Raw genomic sequence first — 20,444 nt, forward strand, 5'->3', positions numbered from 1 at the left:
ATGAAACGCTAATACCACACAACGTAAATTGTTGGTACATCACATGATATTCTTCCGAGATGTGAAGAACACAAGTCCGGCCCACTCAGTCTCTTTCGTGCAAGGTCCAAAGAAGCCACTATTGAGATTGATGGAAGAAATTTTTTTTTTGTTAAAGTATATTTTGCCAAACAGATCTCTTCTAAATATCTGATATCACGTAATAGAAAATAAGGTAGAAAAGAAATCTCATAGTTTTCTGAATAGAAGCTCAACGTTAAGATAGGATAATCATTCTTTTTATAAATAACAGAGGTCGCTTTCAACACAAGTGCCTCAACAAATCACTTTGCTGTTAGTTTTCTATCACTGATATCTGTCACCGTTTTTCCTTTATACAGAACAACATGTCTCAGGTATTATAATTATGATACTAAAAAGATTTTTTAGAAAGTTTAAGCATTCATCCAATAACCATGTAAATCACAGCTCAAAATAGCTCTTTAAGCTAAATCATTTAATAACAGGTAGCACATTGAAATTCGGACTGTCTCGTTTAACTAACCAAAACCCTCAAGTAACTCGAAACTCTCCTTCCCTCCGAAAAAGCCAACAGTAGAAACATTTCTAAGAAAACGACTCATGTTCCATATACAGAAATTTTGCCTGGGACCTAATAATAATTTAGAGTTGCTCTCTGAGTGTCATGTTTGTTTATACTCTTTTAAATTTTGTTCCACATAAATGTTTCCTCAGAATTGTTACAACATTAAGTATTTCCCCCCCTAACTCTTATTCAGGTTCACTTGGCTCTAGAACTCAACAGCAGAAACTCAGTATAATCACGTATGTGTCAAAGTACTAATTACATCTCACTTGATATGAGCTGGTAAAGCGCGTGGAATGAAACGATATTTAAGATAGTAGGTGCTTGGAAATTTATATCGTTGGTCCTTTGGTATTTAATTAGGAAAATTCTCAAAGATCCATTGTGGAAGTATTTCAGATTACTGAGAATTACCTGCTATGTGCAGTATCCTTATATCTGCATCAAGGTATAAAACAGGCCCTTTAATTTCTCTTTCAAAGTTTCCATGTAAACGTGGATTGCAGATAAAATTCAACTAGTTTCAAAAGAATAAAACTTGCAAATTTATTTTGAGATTAGCGGAAGTACAAGTTGGATTGAGAGCAATGCATCTAACAGCACAGATCTGTAATACCGCTATAATCCTTCTCTAAAAACGATAAAAAAAAGTACAATTCACATTCATACATTTTTCAGTCTGATGCGATATGGAACCCACATAAAAATTTTCGATAGAAAAATAAGCTAATTCTGTTTCATTATATCAGCAACAATGGCACACAGTTTTGAATGATTTTTGTTTTTCTTATCAAATAGTCCTAAAAGCTTAATTTCCATTCAATATTTCACCTATAATTAATTTTAGTTGATTAAATGTGGCAAAATCTTGACCTTTATTCATCAGAAATTAATAACATGAACAAACAAACATACATTCTTCTTTATATGTATAGATTTTGTAAAACTTACAAATTTTTATTAAAAAACTCCATGATTTGAAAGCGAGCGGTAGCAACACTTCGAAATAAAGCATTTTTATCTCCAAAGCTCGAGACTGTTGCCACTCGGAAAAATGTGTGCGAAAATCAGCGCTTTCAGAGTTTCTAATTAGTATGTCAGCTGATTAAATTCGAAAGAAGATGGGACCAGTCGAAATGGCTTACCACGGATTTTTGGAATCGGGAATAATGTATTTAATGTTTGGCAATTCTATTTTTATTTCATTGTCAAACTTAGAAATTTTTTATTAATAATCTCTAGGATTTGATTGCGAGAGGGTTGCCACTCGGAAATATTAGGGCGAAAATTATCATTTTCCCAAGTTTTTAATTAATATCTCTGATTTTAGCTACTTCATTTTGGAAAAAAGTAGTGGTCGACCTTTGCAAGACCCAGAAAACAATTGTAGAAAGTTTGGTGAGAAACGCACAAATTTTCTTCTTTATATATATAGATGGTGTGAAAACAGAGTTGTTGTGTTATCCAGCTACATTGACCTATGAGCAGCCGTGCAATAATGATGCTGAACACTGGTACTTTGACCTGAGCTCGATTCTAGACAGACGGGCTGATTGCATCGGCGTTTTCATGATTTGTCTACTGTTTAAGGAATATACTAGCTAGTTTCCCTTAAAACTCCTTCCAAGAAGACATTTCCCCTTAGGCAGACAACCCATGCATGCTTTGTCGTAATCAAATAATATACATATTATGTTACACAAATCATTTTGCCAGTGGGTATATTTTTGTCTTAAAGATATAAATTGAACGAATAGAAAACCTCATTACTTGCAACCGTAATGTATAATCAATACATTGTAAATAAAGGTTTCTCTTCGACAGACTTTCTTCAACTACATATAATTAAGTAAATATTTATTTGCTTGTATAATACACTGCTGACAAAAAATTGACAAGAAATGCAATTTTGAACGTTAAATAAGTACTTGAATTTCATTGCCATTGCAGAAAGGAATACTGAAGTATCATACAATATTATCAACGCAACTGGATATTCTTCACAACTACACATCAACAGCATTCAGGGCAGAGATACTTTCTTGATTTGAAAAGATGTGTCAAATAATGTTGCATCTTGAAATTTTCCAAAACAGATAAATACGTCATCTTGAAAGACCCAAATAGAATAAAAGTATTATTTTAAAGCTGAGAAATGTAAACTTAAAGTACATGGGCATTTGGCGTTAAAAACTATAAACGGCGAATCACTTTTCAAATTGTTCCCACCCAATATTATCGCCCTATATTATATTTAAAGAAATTAAATAGTGAAGAATCTGCATAAATGTATGTATATTCCTCGCACTGTAAAATAGCGTAACCTAAAGCCATTGAAATTTGGAATAACGTAATCTTCCATAGAATATGGGCATGTGGAAGCCCTAGTTTGAATTTGAAATTTGTTTTATTATCAATTTCTTGTTCAGAAACACTTCAACGTGTTATTGACCAAAACACTAAACGATTTGAAGCAAGTAGTGGCAACACTGTGCGAAAGAAAAACATTTTTATCTCCAGGGCACGAGACTCTGTATCGGAATTTCTAAAGATATACTCATTTAAAAATTATTTTGTGATATTGCTGTTGAACTGAGTTTCATGGTTTGAATACAAAGAACATGATATTTAAAAAATAAGGAAAACGTTAAAAAAGTAATTTAACGCAATTAAATTTTTAATTAATTTAAAATCTGAAACCTTTGAATTTTTTTTCTTACTGCTTTTAACCTTTTTTCCACTTTTCACTTCACCATATTTCTTCATTCGCCTCATATACTGGTGATTATTTTATTGTCGGCACACATATGCAGTTTCCAGTGACATAATAATTGTTACTAACGCTGAATACTGTAATTTTTTTATTTCATTTTACGTAATATTGACTTTCATAGACTAATATGGTCTTTCATTGTGTTTTGCATTGGAACGCATATATATTATACGAATCACAGCCAACTTATAAGGAGATTTTGAAGTATAGAAGATATTCCTCGTTGAAATCGTCTCTGTTAAAGACAAGTCTGAAAATGCGAATGTCGTCCGTTTTCAGACATACAAAGATAATTTTTGAAACATTTTAGAAAATTATCGAACAGTTTTGAATCGAGCATGAATAGTTATTCCTATAAGTTATTGTACAAAACTAAGCGGAGAGATTCCAGATGAACGTTAAAATAACCAAAGAAATAGTAGAGCAGGTATTAGTGCAATCGCGATGCGCATGTGAAGGGTCACAGAAATATGGCTCCACACTTAACCATTGCGGTCGCAGTTCAAAGCTGGCTTTCAGCATAATAAACCTCATACAAATGGCAACCACTTCAATCGAAATGAACATTAATTCATTATTTTCTCAAACTTCGAAAGTAACTCAAATTTTATGGGGTCTAATCATTGCCGCTGAATTTATTATAATGTTTTATGTATAAAATGTCAAACAAGTCAGCAAATTAACTCGATGTTGCTGCCATTACTTTAATGTAGGGTTCTTCAACCCGTAGCCCGCTGAAGGTGTTTTAGTGGCCCCACATTTGAATTTGAAGAAACATTGAAGAATTTTTGATTTCAAGAAAACTTGCCTTGTCAGCTTTTTCTCGTAAAAAAAAATCCCTCCTATTCTTGATATTTAAAACATTTTATTGACATGCCTCATATTATTTGAGGTAAAATTTTCTGAAAATGACGAAATTTAGGCAGTTTGCCTTATTTGCAACGGCAGTGTATCTGTGATGAAGGAATACAACATTAAGAGATATGATACTAAGCACAGTGAGACACATTCTGCACTGGAAGGTCATTTTCGAAGTGATAAGGTGAGTGAATTAAAATCAAAACTAAATTTTCAGCAGTCTTTCTTCACCACAGCGAATAAAGAATATGAAAATAGTGTTCGTGTTAGTTACGTAATAGCAGAAAAATTGCTAAGGGTGGAAAACCATTTTCTTATGGAGAATTTCAAAAGAATGTCTTCAGAGTGCAGTTGATGTACTTTGGCTTTCGAGTCATATCGAATATTAGCTTGTCTGGTGTGACAGTAGCCAAGCGCATATAGGATCTCGCAAGAGATATATTCAGAAAATTAAAATGTAAATGCAAAAAATTTGAGTCTTATTCTGTAGCGATAGATGAATCGACAGATGCAACAATTTAGATATTGCACAAGTAACCATTTTTATTCGTTGCGTTGATAGAGACTTCACAATAGTAGAGGAATAAGCCAGAGTTGTTGCACTTAAAAGTACAATACGAGGAATGGATTTATATTCCAGTCTGACACAAACTTTGGATAAATGTAATGTTGACTTCGGTAATATATCTGCTATAACCACGGATGGTGCTACATCTATGACTGGAGACAAAATGAAATTAAGAACATTACTCATATCTCATATGAAGGCTAGTGGAAATAATACTATGATGATTTTCCACTGCATCATTCTTCAAGAAAATTTGTGCAAGAAGTTATTCTCAAACTTTGAACAATGTGATGAGTGTTGTTGTAAAAGTGGTTAATTTCATTCGGTCTAGAGGACTTAATCACAGGTAATTTGAACAGTTCTTGATTGATTTGGAAGCTGAATATGGTGATGTTGTGTATTATGTGGAAGTACCTTGGTTGAGGCCACTCTTGTTTGATCTTGTCCACTCTTGAAGAAAGATGCTTCAGCGTCTGTTTTGTTTGAAGAGCGAAATTCAACAATTCATGGAATCTAAAGGAAACTCTATTCACGAGTTCAGTGATGAGATATGGTTGAGAGACTTTGCATTTCTTGCAGACATTGCAGGTCATCTCAATGATATGAACTACCGCTTACAGGGAAAAGATCTACCTATATTAATTTAGAAGTCAAACAACGAAAATCAGCGTTATATTTTCAAATATCGCAGGACTAGTTTCGATGGTTTTACCGAACCATCATATTCAGCTGCAAAAGAGCAAATGAACGAGATAAGATATAATGACAACATAAGACAAGAAAAGCCAGGACAAGAAACAAGCTACTGGCGCCATCTGTTGAAGAAACCAGAACTAAAACATAATTTCTTTAAAGGCTGAAGGCAAGTGGATTGGAATCAGGGTCATTAACTAGAACAGAAAGATTTTTTTAATGTGAAATGCCTCAAGAAAATCCAGTTCACCAATGGAAGATGCTTTTTGAATAATTTTGGCAGCAGAAACATTTAAATTGTGATTTTCATACCAACAATGTTGGGCAACAGAAGACTTCTGTGTTTCCTTTTTCCTAACATATGCCTCATGTTCTTTAACGCGAAATTTTAAGGCTCTCTTAGTTTGGGCGATGTAATTTAAACCAAACTGGCAAGGAATCCTATAAATACCCCAGGAATTCATATCCGGAATGGGGTCCTTGAGTAAAGAACTCGGAATTTTATTGATCGGAGAATAAATGACCCGAAAGTCAATTTTCTGCAAAATACTTGCAACCTTATAAGAATGGAACCTTATAAGATGGAAAGAAGGGAATGGCAACGGAATTTTTATAATCTCCTAAAACAAGAGTGGGCTTTTTTGTGTGTTGAGATGAGAAGTTTTTAACTGCTTCATTAATAATGTTAGGTGAAAAGCCCCTGTCAATAGCTATCGCTTTTAAATAATTTAGTTCTTCATCAAAGGATAGTTTGGAGGAGCAAACTTGAAGAGCCCGGAAAACATAGGAATAAAATGAAGCTAACTTTTGTTTAGTCGGATGACATGATTTGAAGTGAGGTGGAAGGCTTCAGTAAACCGTAGTACTGAAGATGGATGTGTTTTGCGTGACTAGAGTGTCGAGAAACGGAAGAGATTTTCAAGTCTCAAGTTCAAAAGTGAATTGAATAGCAGGATCAATGGAATTCATTGTTGAAAGAACTTTATTTAAATCATCTTTATTACCTTCAAACAGGGTAAAAGTATCGTCTACTATATTTGTTCGACGTTTTATTGCGTCTTAATTAAAAGATCTACTTGTTCATAATCTTTGTTATATTGTAAAAAGCTTTTAATACAAAATTAATCCTCTGGGAAAGTCAATAGTTAAATAAGAATCCCACTCACTTTTCTAAAATTGGTGGAGTGTGCAAAGAACTCTACAGCGTGGAATACAAATAATTATGTACAATGCATTTCAAATTTCAATTCAAAAGCAGATTTTGTGATTTTCGTAAAAATGAAATTAGATTGTTCTCCTTACCATTTTCAGTAGACGTTGCAAGTGTTTCACCTGAACTTCAATTAGAATTTATAGATTTAGAGTGTGACTACAGTAAAACACAAGTTTCTTGAAAATCCTACACTAATTAATTTTTATTCGAAGTACGTGACCGAAGACAAGTATCCAGGGAATTCGTAAACATACACACTTCTTGTCTTCTTTCTTTGGCAGTACCTACATATGTGAACAGCTCTGTAGTAAAATTAAAATCCTAAAATCGAAAACAAGAACACGGCTGACAAACAGACATTTGGAGGAAACTCAGCAAGACAGATTAAACCAGATATTGAAGCTCTAATCAAGCAAAAACAACGTCAAATTTTACTTTAAAACTAAAGTATCTACCATATCCCGCCAGTAATGTAATTTGTTTTCTTTTTTTATTGTAAATGCATTTTGTAACATCGTTCCGTACAATCATCTTTACGCTTTTTTTTTCATAGTTAAAAAAAAGTTCCAAAACGTTTTAATTCAATTTCCATTTGATGTTTTGGTTCCAAAAAGTCATATATATATATATATATATATATATATGCAAATCTGTAACACTATATCTTTGGCTAGAATGAGTTATAGTGTTACAAAACAAAGCTCCCTTTTTTATAAATTTTCAGACTACACTATTTTTTTGTCAGACACGTGGCCCGCGGATCTTTATGAATTTATCCATGTGGCTCTCAGGCGTGAAACGTTGAAAACCCCTACTTTAATGGAAACATGAAATAATACAAAATTTTAATTTCTTAAATAAATGTTTGATTTTTCTTATCAGATATCGTAAGTGACAGGCAGTGGCGGCTTGCCATATGGATCAGGCAAATGACTGATTTGCAAGTTCATCATTAGATGTGGGAATTAAAGCAAATATGTGGAAATATATTAGTAATTAATTTATCTAGCTTAATGAGCTGCATGAGGTCTTCAGGTGGAGAGGTAAAGTGTGATATTCTTTGGGGAGGAAATCCCATCAGTCATGAAGTTCGTAATTTCTTGATCCAGAGGGTTGTTAGCTGGAAAAACGTTTGGCTTGAACTGATTTTTGAGAGAGTTGGCAAAAAGCTCTGCTTTTTCTTAATCAGTGCAAGCAGTATTCTTGTTTCTGGCAAGTATTTTAAAATTTAATGGGGACAGCTAAAGGTTTTTCTTTGAAAGGAAATATAAGCAGTATTGATATTTGAAATCACTTTCAAACTTCTATACAGTTAAATGTTTGATATAAACACTCTATTCACTTCTCAACCCGTAGTAAACATGTTTCAGTCAAAGAAAAATAATCTGCAAAATTATTTTAATTGTAGATATTGGAAAAAGTAATTCTTCCATAAAACAAAAAATATTTTAGATTCCCATTTTTAATGACTTTACATGGAAAAGAACATTACCATCTTATAAAAGCATGTCATATATCAGTATAATATAAAAATTCACTTTCCTAGAAGGACATAAAATCTGCAAAAATTTCCAATGCTGTTATTTTATTTATTTTAGATATCATAGACCAAGAAGAAATTGCAGCATCTCAGATGCTCATTTAAATCGTCAAATCGTTTTTCCTAGAGAACTACAGTAGTCCCTGAATACAGTTGCAATACATTTTGCAACTGTATTAAAAAAAAATGGCACTCAAAAGTCAAATTTAGCATCATGTAAAACAAAAAAGTCTGTTTTTAGCATGCAAAAATTCCACAAAAATTCATAAATTCAATTCAACTCAATAGAAAAAGACTTTCATAAAGGATTTAAGAAAAATGTCTTATTTATGCAGTTAGGAAGCATCTTGTGTCAAATCATAGTCCTTTCTCAGCACAAGGGACAAAATTAATTTAATAACAAAGGAATTCTGGAATGCTTGTTGCTAGTTTATGAAAGATTCCCTATTAACGCAATTTGAAATTAACCAGGCCTTTTCTAAAAAGAGTTTGTTATTGAGAAAAGATGGAAAAATTACTATTCCAAACGTTTAGCTTATAAAAGAAAGCTGTTCATGAAAAGTACAAAAAGAAAAAGTTAAAATAAAGTATTAATTTTACCCAGGTCGCTCCTTGGAGGCACATTTTGTGTCTCAGTCCCAACTCGAGGGGACATCGGTGGTGTCTCCTCTGGATCCTCACATCACCTCCTACGCCACCAGGTTTTGAAACGACAGGGAGTCTAACATCCTGCCTGGCCTAAATTACACAGTATTATATTATAATTCGTTTAAACAGAAGAATTTGTAAAGAATACTGTTCAGCAATTGTAAAAACTACAATATGAATTATAATAACATTAATACATACTCTTTTCTTACAGAAATACTCAATGGATCAAGAAAATAGTTAGCATCATAGAAATTAGAGATGAATTTATTAGCCCAAATGGGCCAATAGTCTTGAAATGCAATTTTTATGTTATTTTACTTTAACACATTTACTAGCCTATGGCCATTCGAAAAAATACAAGATAATTATGTTTTAAAGTTATTTGGTCTCCTACTGATGAATAAACTAAGACATTAAGAAACAGATTAATAATATTAATAACAAAGCAATAGATTAATTTTTTTAACTTTTGAATATAATTCAGTTAAATAAAAATTCACAATATAGCTAATTTAAAACATTTAATTCATGCAGAATTATTTATAATATATATTTTCTCCCTTTTTAGGTATAACCATTGTTCCCATGTTAGTCTAAACGCATATTCATCTAGCTGCTAGCACAGACTCTTCATCTAGTAATGCTACCGAATGCCAAAGATTCGTGTTACAATCTCGAAGCATAGGTCACTTCCATAACGTTCAATGAATGGTTTCTAAACATATTTCTCCCAGATGTCAAAAATTATTTAAGTAAAAAGGGATTGCCTTTTAAGACTCTTCTTTTAATTGAAAATGCGACTATTCATCTTCAAGATTTACAACACAAAAAATAGAAATTGTCTTTTTACCCAAAAAATACAACTTCCTTATTACAGCCATTGAATCAAGTAATAATTCCGACTTTTATGACATTGTATATCAAACAAACCTTTGGGTATATTTGAGAAAAAATGGAGAATGATGAATCTCTTACACTTATGGATGGCTTGGAAGAAATTTACAATCTTAGATTGTGTTGGACTGTCATATACTCAGATTAAACAATCAATGCTCAACACATGCTAGAAAGCAATATGGCTGGATGCTGCTAAAGATGAGAATGATAGATTTCCATTAGAGTATGAATATTATCAGATCACTAAATTGGCCCAAACTATAGGAGGAGAAGGTTTTTGAGGATTTAGCTCAAGCACATATTGAAGAAAAAATGGTTGACGAAGAACTAAATGAGGATGAGTTAACATGATTCCCGAAACAAATAAACATGACGAAGACCAATTCGTACCAGCTGCATTCACAGCTAGAGTCATCAGCGTAGGACTTGAATTGGGAAGAAAATTAGGTATCATTTTTTGCAATATGACGCAAATGTTGAACGAGCTCTTCGATTCCAATAGCAGCTTAGTAAGAGTTTAAATCAATATGAGGATGTTTACAAAGATTTAGGGGAAAAAATGATAGTATTTGTTTATAAAGCATAATTTTAAGTTTTAATATTTTGGCAACATTGATAGTAAATTGTAAAATGAATAAGTTAAAAATGTATCTGGAAGACGGAGAGTTTCATTATAACTTTCAGAACATTAATGTTGTTTAGGCTTAACAAAATCGCCAATTTCTCTAAGAGAAAAATTAGACTTGTATTATAATTAGTGAATATAAATCAGAAAATATGGCATATAATATGATAAATTTGAGTCATACAGAAAAATTAAGTGATGATAATTATTTTATTTGGGCCAACAGAATTGAAAGTGAATTAAAAAGTTTAAAAATATGGAGAAGTATGATAGAAGCTGATGAACCACCAAAACCATATAAAAAGGATGATGTTAATTTCGAAAATGAAATAAAAACTTGGGAAATATGGGATGATAATAACGCGATAGCAAGAAATATAATGAATCAAACTATGACAGCTCCACAAGCGTTAAAACATGCGAATGAAAAGAACGCAAAGAAGTTATGGGAAAAAATCAAAAATGAAATGGCGGCAAGAACAGACATTTCATTCATTTGGTGCATTTAATTATGGCAAAGCACACTAGGGCTATCTGCCTAAGAGGAGGGATGCCTTCGTGGAGAACTTTCTAAGGGAAACTGGCTCGTATACATGTTACACATGGGGAAAACCACGAAAACGCCCATGCAGCCAGCCCGTTCGCGGGATTCGAACCTCGGACCGAACTACCAGTGTTCAGCGACTTTACTGCTCGGCTGCTGGTGGGCCCACAGCAAGAACAGAAGATATTCAAATCAAATGTAGAATAGAATTAGTTCAACTGAAAATGACTCAAAATGAATCAGTAGATGATTATATGAATAGAGCTGTAATTCTAAAGTAAAAGTATTCAAGTTGGAGATGAAATAAGAGATAAAGAATTAATTTACTTCATACTAGAAGGACTTAGAAAGGAATTTGATGTTAAAATTATTAAAAGCAATAAAGAGAAAGATCTAGCTTCAATTAGACAAGCTTTAAAAGAAACAGAAGGAAAAAATAAACAAAGAGGAAAAGAAATAGAAGTAAGTTCTAAGGCAAAAGAAAACTGGATAAAATCGAAATATGAAAGAAGATGCTTTAATTGTGGAAAATTAGGACAATTAATAAAAGAATGTCGAAATAATAATAATATTATAAAATGCTTTTGGTTTGGAAAATTCGGCCACAAATCAACTGAATGTAAAATGAAAACTAAACAAGAACACCGACAGCAGAGAAATGTAACAAATAAAACTTATAGAATGTCAAGGAAAGAGAATATGAATCAGCTACATGCTTATTTGAAGTACCTAAGAAAATAGAAAGCACATATCTTAATCAAGATAGAAATGATGGAAAGAATAAAATAAATGAACAACAGAATAGAAAAATTAAATGGATTATTGATTCAGGAGCCACATCTCACATGGCAACTAATAAAGAAATATTTACTCATTTTAAAGATGAAGAACGACAAATAATGACGGCTGAAAAAGGGGCCATGATCAAATAGAGTTGTATTGGTAACATTAAAATGCAAACTGATAGAAATAAGAACTGATAGAAAATGTTCTGCAAGTACCGAATTTAAGGGAAAATCTGCTGTCAGTATCAAAAATTGTAGATCATGATTTAAAAGTAATTTTTATCAAGAATAAAGCAGAAGTGATCATAAACAGGGAAACATTCTATATATAGCTAACAGAAATGGAAATAAATTTGAAGTTGAAGGAAATATTGTTGAAGAAGCTAAAATTAGTTATGTTAATGATGTACTATGGCATCAGAGACTAGGTCATATAAATTATCAAAGGCTGATAGAAATGAAAAAACACTCATCGGTCATTGGGTTAGAAAATGTAAAAATTTCTGAAAACAATTGTCAACCTTATACATTAGGTAAAATAACACAAACATCTTATAAAAGTGTGAAATTTAAGCAATCTGAAGATATTTTAGAATTATGGCACATAGATTTAGTTGGACCAATTAAGAAATCAATAGATGGAAGCTGTTATTTTTTAACAGTGGTAGATGATTACAGTAATTTCATATTTGTGATAACAATTGAGAAGAAGAGTGAAACTTGAGAAGCTCTAATCAAACTTATCATTCAAGTAGAAAGACATACAGGAAACAAACTAAAAAGAATTCGTAGTGATAATGGTAGTGAGTTTTTAGCTAAAAATATAAGTTTTTTTTTTTTTTTTTTTTTTTTTTTTGAAAAAATGGGAATTAAACATGAACTTACAACGCCTTATACTCTGGAAAGTAACGAAAAAGCTGAAGGTTTTAATCGTACTATAATTGAATCTGCTAGAACTATGTTAATTGATGCAGAATTACCGATAAAATTTTGGTCTGAAAGCTTTAAGGTAGCTGTACATGTGAATAACAGGAGTCACAAAAATGATAAAAGGTTTACACCACATGAACTATATAAAGAACGCAAGCCTAACATTACTTATCTTACAAGATTTGGATGTGAAGCATATGTTCATATAAGACGAGAGAAACATAGAAAGATGGATCTAAAAGCTAAAAAAGGAATTATGATAGGCTATAGCATGAAGAGAAAAGCATACAAAATTTATAGCCCTGAACTAAATAAAATTCAAGAAGTGAGGGATGTAAAATTTGATGAACAGAAACATAGATCACCTTTACTAAAAGAAAATTATTTAAAATTCGATAAAAATCAAATATTAGAAGAACTTATTATTTTTTATAAGGAACAAACTAATGGAAATGTAAATAATTCAGAAATAACTGACAGATACTATAGAGAAGATAATACAACAGATGAAGAAGCTGAGAAAATTTTGCCATCCAACAGTGATGATGAACACGATGATAACAATTCATTGGAAAAGCCAACCGAGTATCCACAAATAAATGAAGAACCTGGAAATGATAGTCATGGAAATTCTGTACAGAAAAGACCAGCACGAACTATGAAGCCCCCAGAAAAATTAAAAGATTCGTGAGAAAAAGTCGGGAGAAATATATTGTAAATCGGATTGGCGGGAGAGCGGTCGAAAATCGGGAGTCTCCCGCCTAAATCGGGAGAGTTGGCAACTCTGCATTTCACAAGTGATTTCAATATACACATTCCAAAATTTTCCAAAAAGTTAATGTGCATTGGATGTACACGTATTATGGTGTGTATTTTATAAACTATTTGTTATTCTTACTTATTCATTGCATTAAACAACAGTCTGTTTCTTATTCTATCTTACTGACACACACAGTTATACTTTATATTAGATAATTTTTATTTTTTGCCATTTACTGTTATGTTTAATGTTTATCAAAAGAAGCTTTAATGATATGCATGGACTGGTTAACAGACAAAAGCCCACAAAAAAAAAGGCCCACTATGATAATTGACCATGCGACAAATACCCACAGCGATGAAAGCGCACATTGATAAAAGTCCACACAGATATAAGCACACGCCGATAAAAGGGGCTTATTTTTTTATTACTAAATCGTGTATTTATAATTTTAATTATAATAAATGGAGTACTCAAATCTGAATTTCAATGTTTCAAATATATGTCTAGTTTGTATTTTATCATTTCTTTATTTGTTTAATTTATTACATTGAAAGCAAACTTTATACTCTCTGATTAAGTGATTAGCTATAACGTTTGGATGATAAATCTGAAATTGCATTTTATTATTTATTTACTTATTTAACTTTGGTATGAGTATGTGAAAATGAAAAATATCATTGCGGAGTTTCTCACATGCCATTTTTAAGGTAATATGACTGAGATTAAATATAATTATGTTTCATTATTAAAACCATTAACTTTTTAATTAAAAACACTTGAATTTTATTTTTAGTCCAAAGGGATTTGAATCCCGAAGGACTATTAGTTTCGTTTTGGCATTTTGCGTCGGACTCATAAACGTCGGTTCACTTTTCAAACTGTTGCCACAAAATGTTAGAGTCCTGCATTATATTTGAAGAAATTAAATAATGAAAAATCTGCATAAATGTATGTATATTTCTCGTATTGTGATAAAACAATGGTACATAGAGTCATCGAATTTTGAATAACGTAATCGTCCAACGAATATGAGCATGTGGAAGACCAAATTTGAAATTTGAAATTTGTTTTATGATCGATTTCCTATTTTTTAAAACTTTGACGAATTTTTGATTAACAAACTCAAGGATTTCAAAGCGAGCAATGGCAACGTTGTGCAGAAAAAACATTTTTATCTCCAGCGCGTGAGTCTCTGTATCGGAAATTCTAAAGATATGCTCGTTTTAAAACTACGAGTATTTTGCGATATTGCTGTTGCACTGGATCTTATGGTTTAAGTGCGAGGAACATGATATTTGATAAAGAAAGGTAACACACAAAATGTTAAAAAACGCCCCTTTGGACGTAATTTAAAATCTGAAACATTTCAGATTTTTTTTTTTTTTTTTTTAAATTTCTTTTTAGTTTTTCCTTTAGTTCATTTTAGTTCCTTTTTAGTTTAGGAATATTAAAACAGTTAAGCACAATGAAAACTTGGCTAAGAGATACTTTATTCTTTACTTTAGACTGAGCTTATTATCAAAGTTTAAACATATTTCTCACTGAAAGCTTTTTTGAATGTAACAATTATAATTTGGTGATTTTCTAGAAATAGTTTCTTTTCGACTTCAGAATAAATTAAAATTGTCAGCTGACACCCTGTCAAAAAAATGAATTCCAAATGTAACCTCTTAATCTTTAAACTACAGCAATTCGGAATAGTGTTTTTAATTTTTATTTTATTCATTTATTTATTTTGGGTGGGGATGGAACAACTCTCAGAAGTCAGCATATCTACAAATTTAAGTAAAATCATCTCAAACTGTAGTAATAAATATGTAACATTTCATTAGAGATTGGGAAGATTATAAAGAACTATGCATATAATAACATCTAATAAAATTTTGTAACTACATAAATATATATTTATAGAGTCATCAAAGTTCATCGCTTTTAGATTCTAAGTATACATATTATATAAATTCATCATTCATTAATAGTATTATATATAGTAATAGAAAAATAGTATTAATGTTTCAAATTGTAATTTTTTAATAATTTCTCTTGCATTTGCTGTATATTTGTTCAAGATTTATGGATATCAGTTACATAACATGAAAAATACACAGAAACCAGCTAATCTTATATTACAGCTGATTGTGAAGGAACAATTACAGTGCTCTTAATTACAGTTATAGTGCTTTTAAATCTCCCTACGGTAAATAGCTGTTTTCTAGACATTAGATTAAATTAATTCCATTATCCATTAGAAAATAATTACAGTGAATTATATCTATTGACGACATTTCTAAGAGGTCACCTTTTGAAAGAAACCTGTATTTTTTGTGAACATAAACAAACATTGCCAGTGAATATCACATTTCTAAGATCACCATATCTACAACCAAAATCCTTTAAAACCATGAACGGTTGCGTTATAGAGGGCTCGCTATATTTTTAATAAAACATGTACATCTTCGTTATACACTTGCTACATTTTGATTTTCTGTCAAAGCACAGGAACAGGCGTTCTATTTTTATTTAGAAGTATGTGAAATTGAAAAAAAAGACACTATATGACAAAAATGGAATTACATTCAAACACACACCTCTTGAACATGTCTGAAATTCATTATTCTGCTCAGAATAAATTTATCTAAAGAAAATGTTTAATAAATATTAGAACACAAAGGCTAACTTAATTCAAAGTAGTAAGGGTCAGTTCGTTTGAATAATATCTTTTCTTAATCATAATGTGACTTTTCGAACATCGAATGAAATGGGAAAGACAGAATAAGTGCGAATGGCAGCAGACGAACGACACTATTTCAAACTCGGCATGAAAAGAGAACGGACGAAATGACACTAAGCCAAGGGAAGGCATGCCTTCGTGGAGGACATTTTAAAGGAAACTCGCTCGTACACATGTTACGCAAGGGGAAAACCACGAAAGTGCCCATGCTGTCAGCCTTTCCATCGGAATTTAAACCCCGGACCGAGCTACCAGTGTTCAGCGTTTTTTAGCATGGAGGTAGGAAAGGGAGGAGGGGCCATTCCGCGGTAGAAGTGAAGCACTGCTTTGAAGCTTGGGTCACCAGACGGGGTGTTCTTTGTTTACATTCAGAAGCTCGCTTGACAAGATTCTGATAGTATTTCGACACACGACAGTTCCATAGAAATCGAAAAAGGGACACTTTCGCATGAAAGAAACATTCATAGTGTGATGGATAATAGCAATTTGTATAGTTTACTGACATTTACGCAAAAATCGCATCTTGGTTATTTTTCGATAACTAACAACAGCGATTTTGATTATGAATTTGTTTTATAAAATTCTAAGCTGTTGCACTACAAAAATATAGATTTTAAGAAAATTGCTAAAAGAGATCTGCCAAAATTTATTTTCTAGAAGATTTGAAAAGTTTGAAACTTGATGGCTAAATGTAAATATAAAATTATGTATGTTAAAATATTTGTAATTAGGCACATAGGTCAGATTAAGTTTTTATTAAATAGAGTAACGCATGCAAGGGCTATCTGCCTAAAGAGATAGATGCCATCGTGGAGGAATTTTGAAGAAAAACTGACCTTTGAGTGGGTATTAAAAATAATACTTATAATTTTCATTCAAATTATATTCATATATATTTTTTATGTAAAACTTTCGGGTGTATGCTAAATTAGTGTAAATTACTTTACACGAAAAATATAGTGAATGCACAGAAATTAAAGATTTGCACATGCCGGAAATGATAAATAGGAAATATGTATGGGTATTTATGCACGTGCTTGCAAAAAGCATATATCTGCCTTTGACAAAATACTTAAATATTCATTAAATTATTTATAAATGTATTTGAAATGAAGAATTTATTCACTTATAAACAACTGTGAAAGTACTGTGAAGAAATCTAATGATTAAATGTATCTAATTTATAATGATTATAAATGTTATCTAAATATATAATAACTTTAATATTGAATTGTAAACATAAATTGAAATCCTGTTGACAAATACGTTATAAAATTATTTAAGCAAGAATTGTTCGTATTGGAAAGCAATCTGCTAAAAGGTATTGTAAAGCAAATGCTATGAGATGTGCACTTAAGAACGTAATAAAGAGTTTTGGAATATGTATTGTTGAAATGAAGGGTAAAAAAAAAAAAAAAAAAAAAAAAAAAAATCTGATAAGTATAATTAAAAGAATTATTCCCTTTTCGCTAATTCCTAATAATTCTCTAATTTAAAATGAACCGAATAGAGCATTAATTATAAATTGACTTACATTTTTCGATTTAAAAGAAGCCAAAAAACCATGTCATATTTAAGAAAGAATTTTAGGAAGAAGCTCTATAAATAGAAAAGAAATAATGCATAATTTTAATATTAATAATACAATAAACTTTGATCTTAATTTTTGTACCTTAACCGAATAAAATCGAATTACCTTAATTTTTTTTCCTAATGTAATTAACGAAAACTTGTGAAAATATTTCATTCAAATTAAACCGTCCTGTGAAAAGTATAGCATTTAATTCAGTTCAGAATGAAATGCTGTTTAAAAATATGTTGTTTTCACATACTTAGGACTCTGAAGTGTTGTAGAAAAAGAAAATATATACATTTATATGTATATTTGCGACGTAATTACAAAATATTTACACCAGAACGCGTCAAATCCCATAGAACTCAATGGTAAATGACCCAATTTTTTGGTCACCACGTTTGGATCGCCGGTGCTTCAGAGCAGGGTACGGAGAAACTTGTTTAGGGCGACTCCATCTTACTTCCTACCTCCATGTTTTTTACCGCTTAGCCGCTGTTGAGCCTTGTGCCTACATGAAAAGCTTGAGAATTGGATGACTGACGCTTGCTTAATGTACAGCTTTTACTCCATTATTTATTAATTTTTATTTGTCTAACTAATTATTTATTTTTTCTGATATTTGAACTTTTTCAAAGGAACAATGTCTAGAAAGTTTTGCGAATCCAAAATAAATGATTAAGTCTTAGATGAGATACGTTCTACCAATCAAAAATTTTTTTTTCACGTTTAGAATGTAACATATGTAAGTTGTTATGCATACTGCTTATCTCAACTATTCTTATCTCAAAAAATGCTCAATTTTTTTTTCTCTTTTGAAATCAATAGAAATTTTTTTTATGAAACTAACCCCAGTAAAACATAGAATTTTATGTTTGAATGTTAGCTTCAAGAATGGAGCTAACAAACAAGTTATAATCCTTCACAGGAGCATGCAAACTGTCAATGACCTTCTGTAAGATTGCTGGTGACTTCTCACTAGTCAAAAGAGTCCGCCAAGCGGTAAAGTCGTGGAACACTGGAAGTTCAGTCAGAGTTTCCAATCCCGCAGACGGGCTGACTGCATGGGCCTTTTCGTAGTTTTCCCCATGTGTAATTTGTACATGAGCCAGTATCTCTTAGAAAGACTTCCACGAAGGCATCCCTCTACTCAGGCAGATAGCCCTCGAGGCTTTGTTGTGCTCACATACACTAAACCAAACCAAACTCACTAATCAACTTGATGTTCAGTAACAATAGAATAAGGTTAAAGGTTGAAACCTTTTATTCAAGAGTACACCTTGTGCTTAACATATAGACTACTGCTTGTGATGTTATGTTACGTAGAAGTAAAGGAGCCACCTAATATTTACCTGAAGTAAGTACACATTAGCTCTAAACACAAACTAGAAAAACAACAACATTCCGGCGTCTTCGAGTCACAATGAAATTGTGACTCCAGCCAACACCGCAAGTTCTGCACCGTCGGGCGTTAAATTAAAATGCATTACATTACATGATATATATAGCGATACATAGTTGTACATGTATATGTTTTATGGCATTATTTATTGTAATGGTACAGGCATCATCTTTCAGGACATTGCATATTGCAGTAGATAAAGGCATGATGTAGATGATGTTCTTTTAGGGCGTGTTTGCAAACATGATCTGTTTACATGAGTGTTTGCTATCAAAATTAAGTTAGCTATAAAATTGCTTACAAAGCTTACTTCATTCTGCATATTTATGCTTACTGCTTACATTTAAATATTGTTGTACAGATGTGCTGATACTTTAGCTACTCAGTATTGACGAATGAGTTGCTAAAGTTTCAGCACAACCATACAACAATACTTAAATTGTTGTGTTGATATTTTAACAACTCAATCGACAAAATATTGAGTTGCTAAAGCATCAGCACAACCAATAAACCTAAATTTTCAAGGTAATAAATAGAGGATTTCAAGATTAGCCTAACAGGCCTTTTCAGAAAATTAACTTACTGGTGCACTTAATGCAACGGCTAAACCCTGACAGCAAAAGTTGACATAGCCAATTCTCGCAATTCCTTTCAATCGCAAAAGCTTCGCCATAAATACTCTTCACTCATTTGCATTCTAAACATGTTTACTTACTAACTTATTTACATCCGGGTGAGGAAGCGGAAAGTAGAATTGACAGTACAGGCTGAAATAATACATAACAGGATAGTATTTTCTCACTTCTTCCAGCATGCCTTCGCGGTGTAATGGTTAGCACACTCGGCGCGTATTCGAGAGGTTCAAGTTAAGAGTCCAGGCAAGCACATTGCTAAATTTTCATATCTCCTGCATGATGCCTGAACTAAAAAAAAGGTGGTGGATGATGATTCTTCTCCACCAAGATTTGACGACTGGGTCCCCTAATACCCAGTGGCCTTTAAAAGGGGGAGTAAATAAGGTATTTTCTCCCTCCTTCTAGAATGCCTTCATGGTGTAACGGTTAGTACAATTGGCTCGTATTCGAAAGATCCAGGCTCGAGTCTCGAAGAGGGCATTGCTTATTTTTCCTTTCTCCCGCATATATATATATATATATATATATAATTTATTTCCTAAACCGTATTGATTAATTGATTATATTATCTCCTAAGTTTAATTAAAGTAGAATTATTTTAAAAGTGTGCATCCATACTGGTAAGTTATATTTTGAAAGATGTTTTGAAGTAATTTGAAAGCAAAATGTTAATAATG

The 20,444-nt window shown here is 31.9% G+C and overlaps 1 protein-coding gene across 15 annotated transcripts in view; it reads right to left on the reverse strand.

Moving 5' to 3' along the window:
- LOC146998813 (uncharacterized) overlaps positions 1 to 20,444 on the reverse strand; it is a 940,238-nt gene that overhangs the window by 705,786 nt on the left and 214,008 nt on the right. For 13 of the 15 annotated variants that reach the window (XR_015039727.1, XR_015039728.1, XR_015039729.1 and 10 more), the window contains one exon: positions 8,832 to 8,969. The exons of 1 other annotated variant lie outside the window; for it this stretch is intronic. The gene's annotated coding sequence lies outside the window, so the exon portion shown is untranslated. Of the gene's footprint in view, positions 1 to 2,422; positions 2,696 to 8,831; positions 8,970 to 20,444 lie in introns of those variants that run through there. One more of the 15 variants, XR_015039725.1, reaches the window with a different exon arrangement.

Source organism: Stegodyphus dumicola, chromosome 2 (genome assembly GCF_044657685.1).
Source record: "Stegodyphus dumicola isolate Sdum_Otavi_A_Nest chromosome 2, ASM4465768v1".
Taxonomy (NCBI): Eukaryota; Metazoa; Arthropoda; class Arachnida; order Araneae; family Eresidae; genus Stegodyphus; species Stegodyphus dumicola.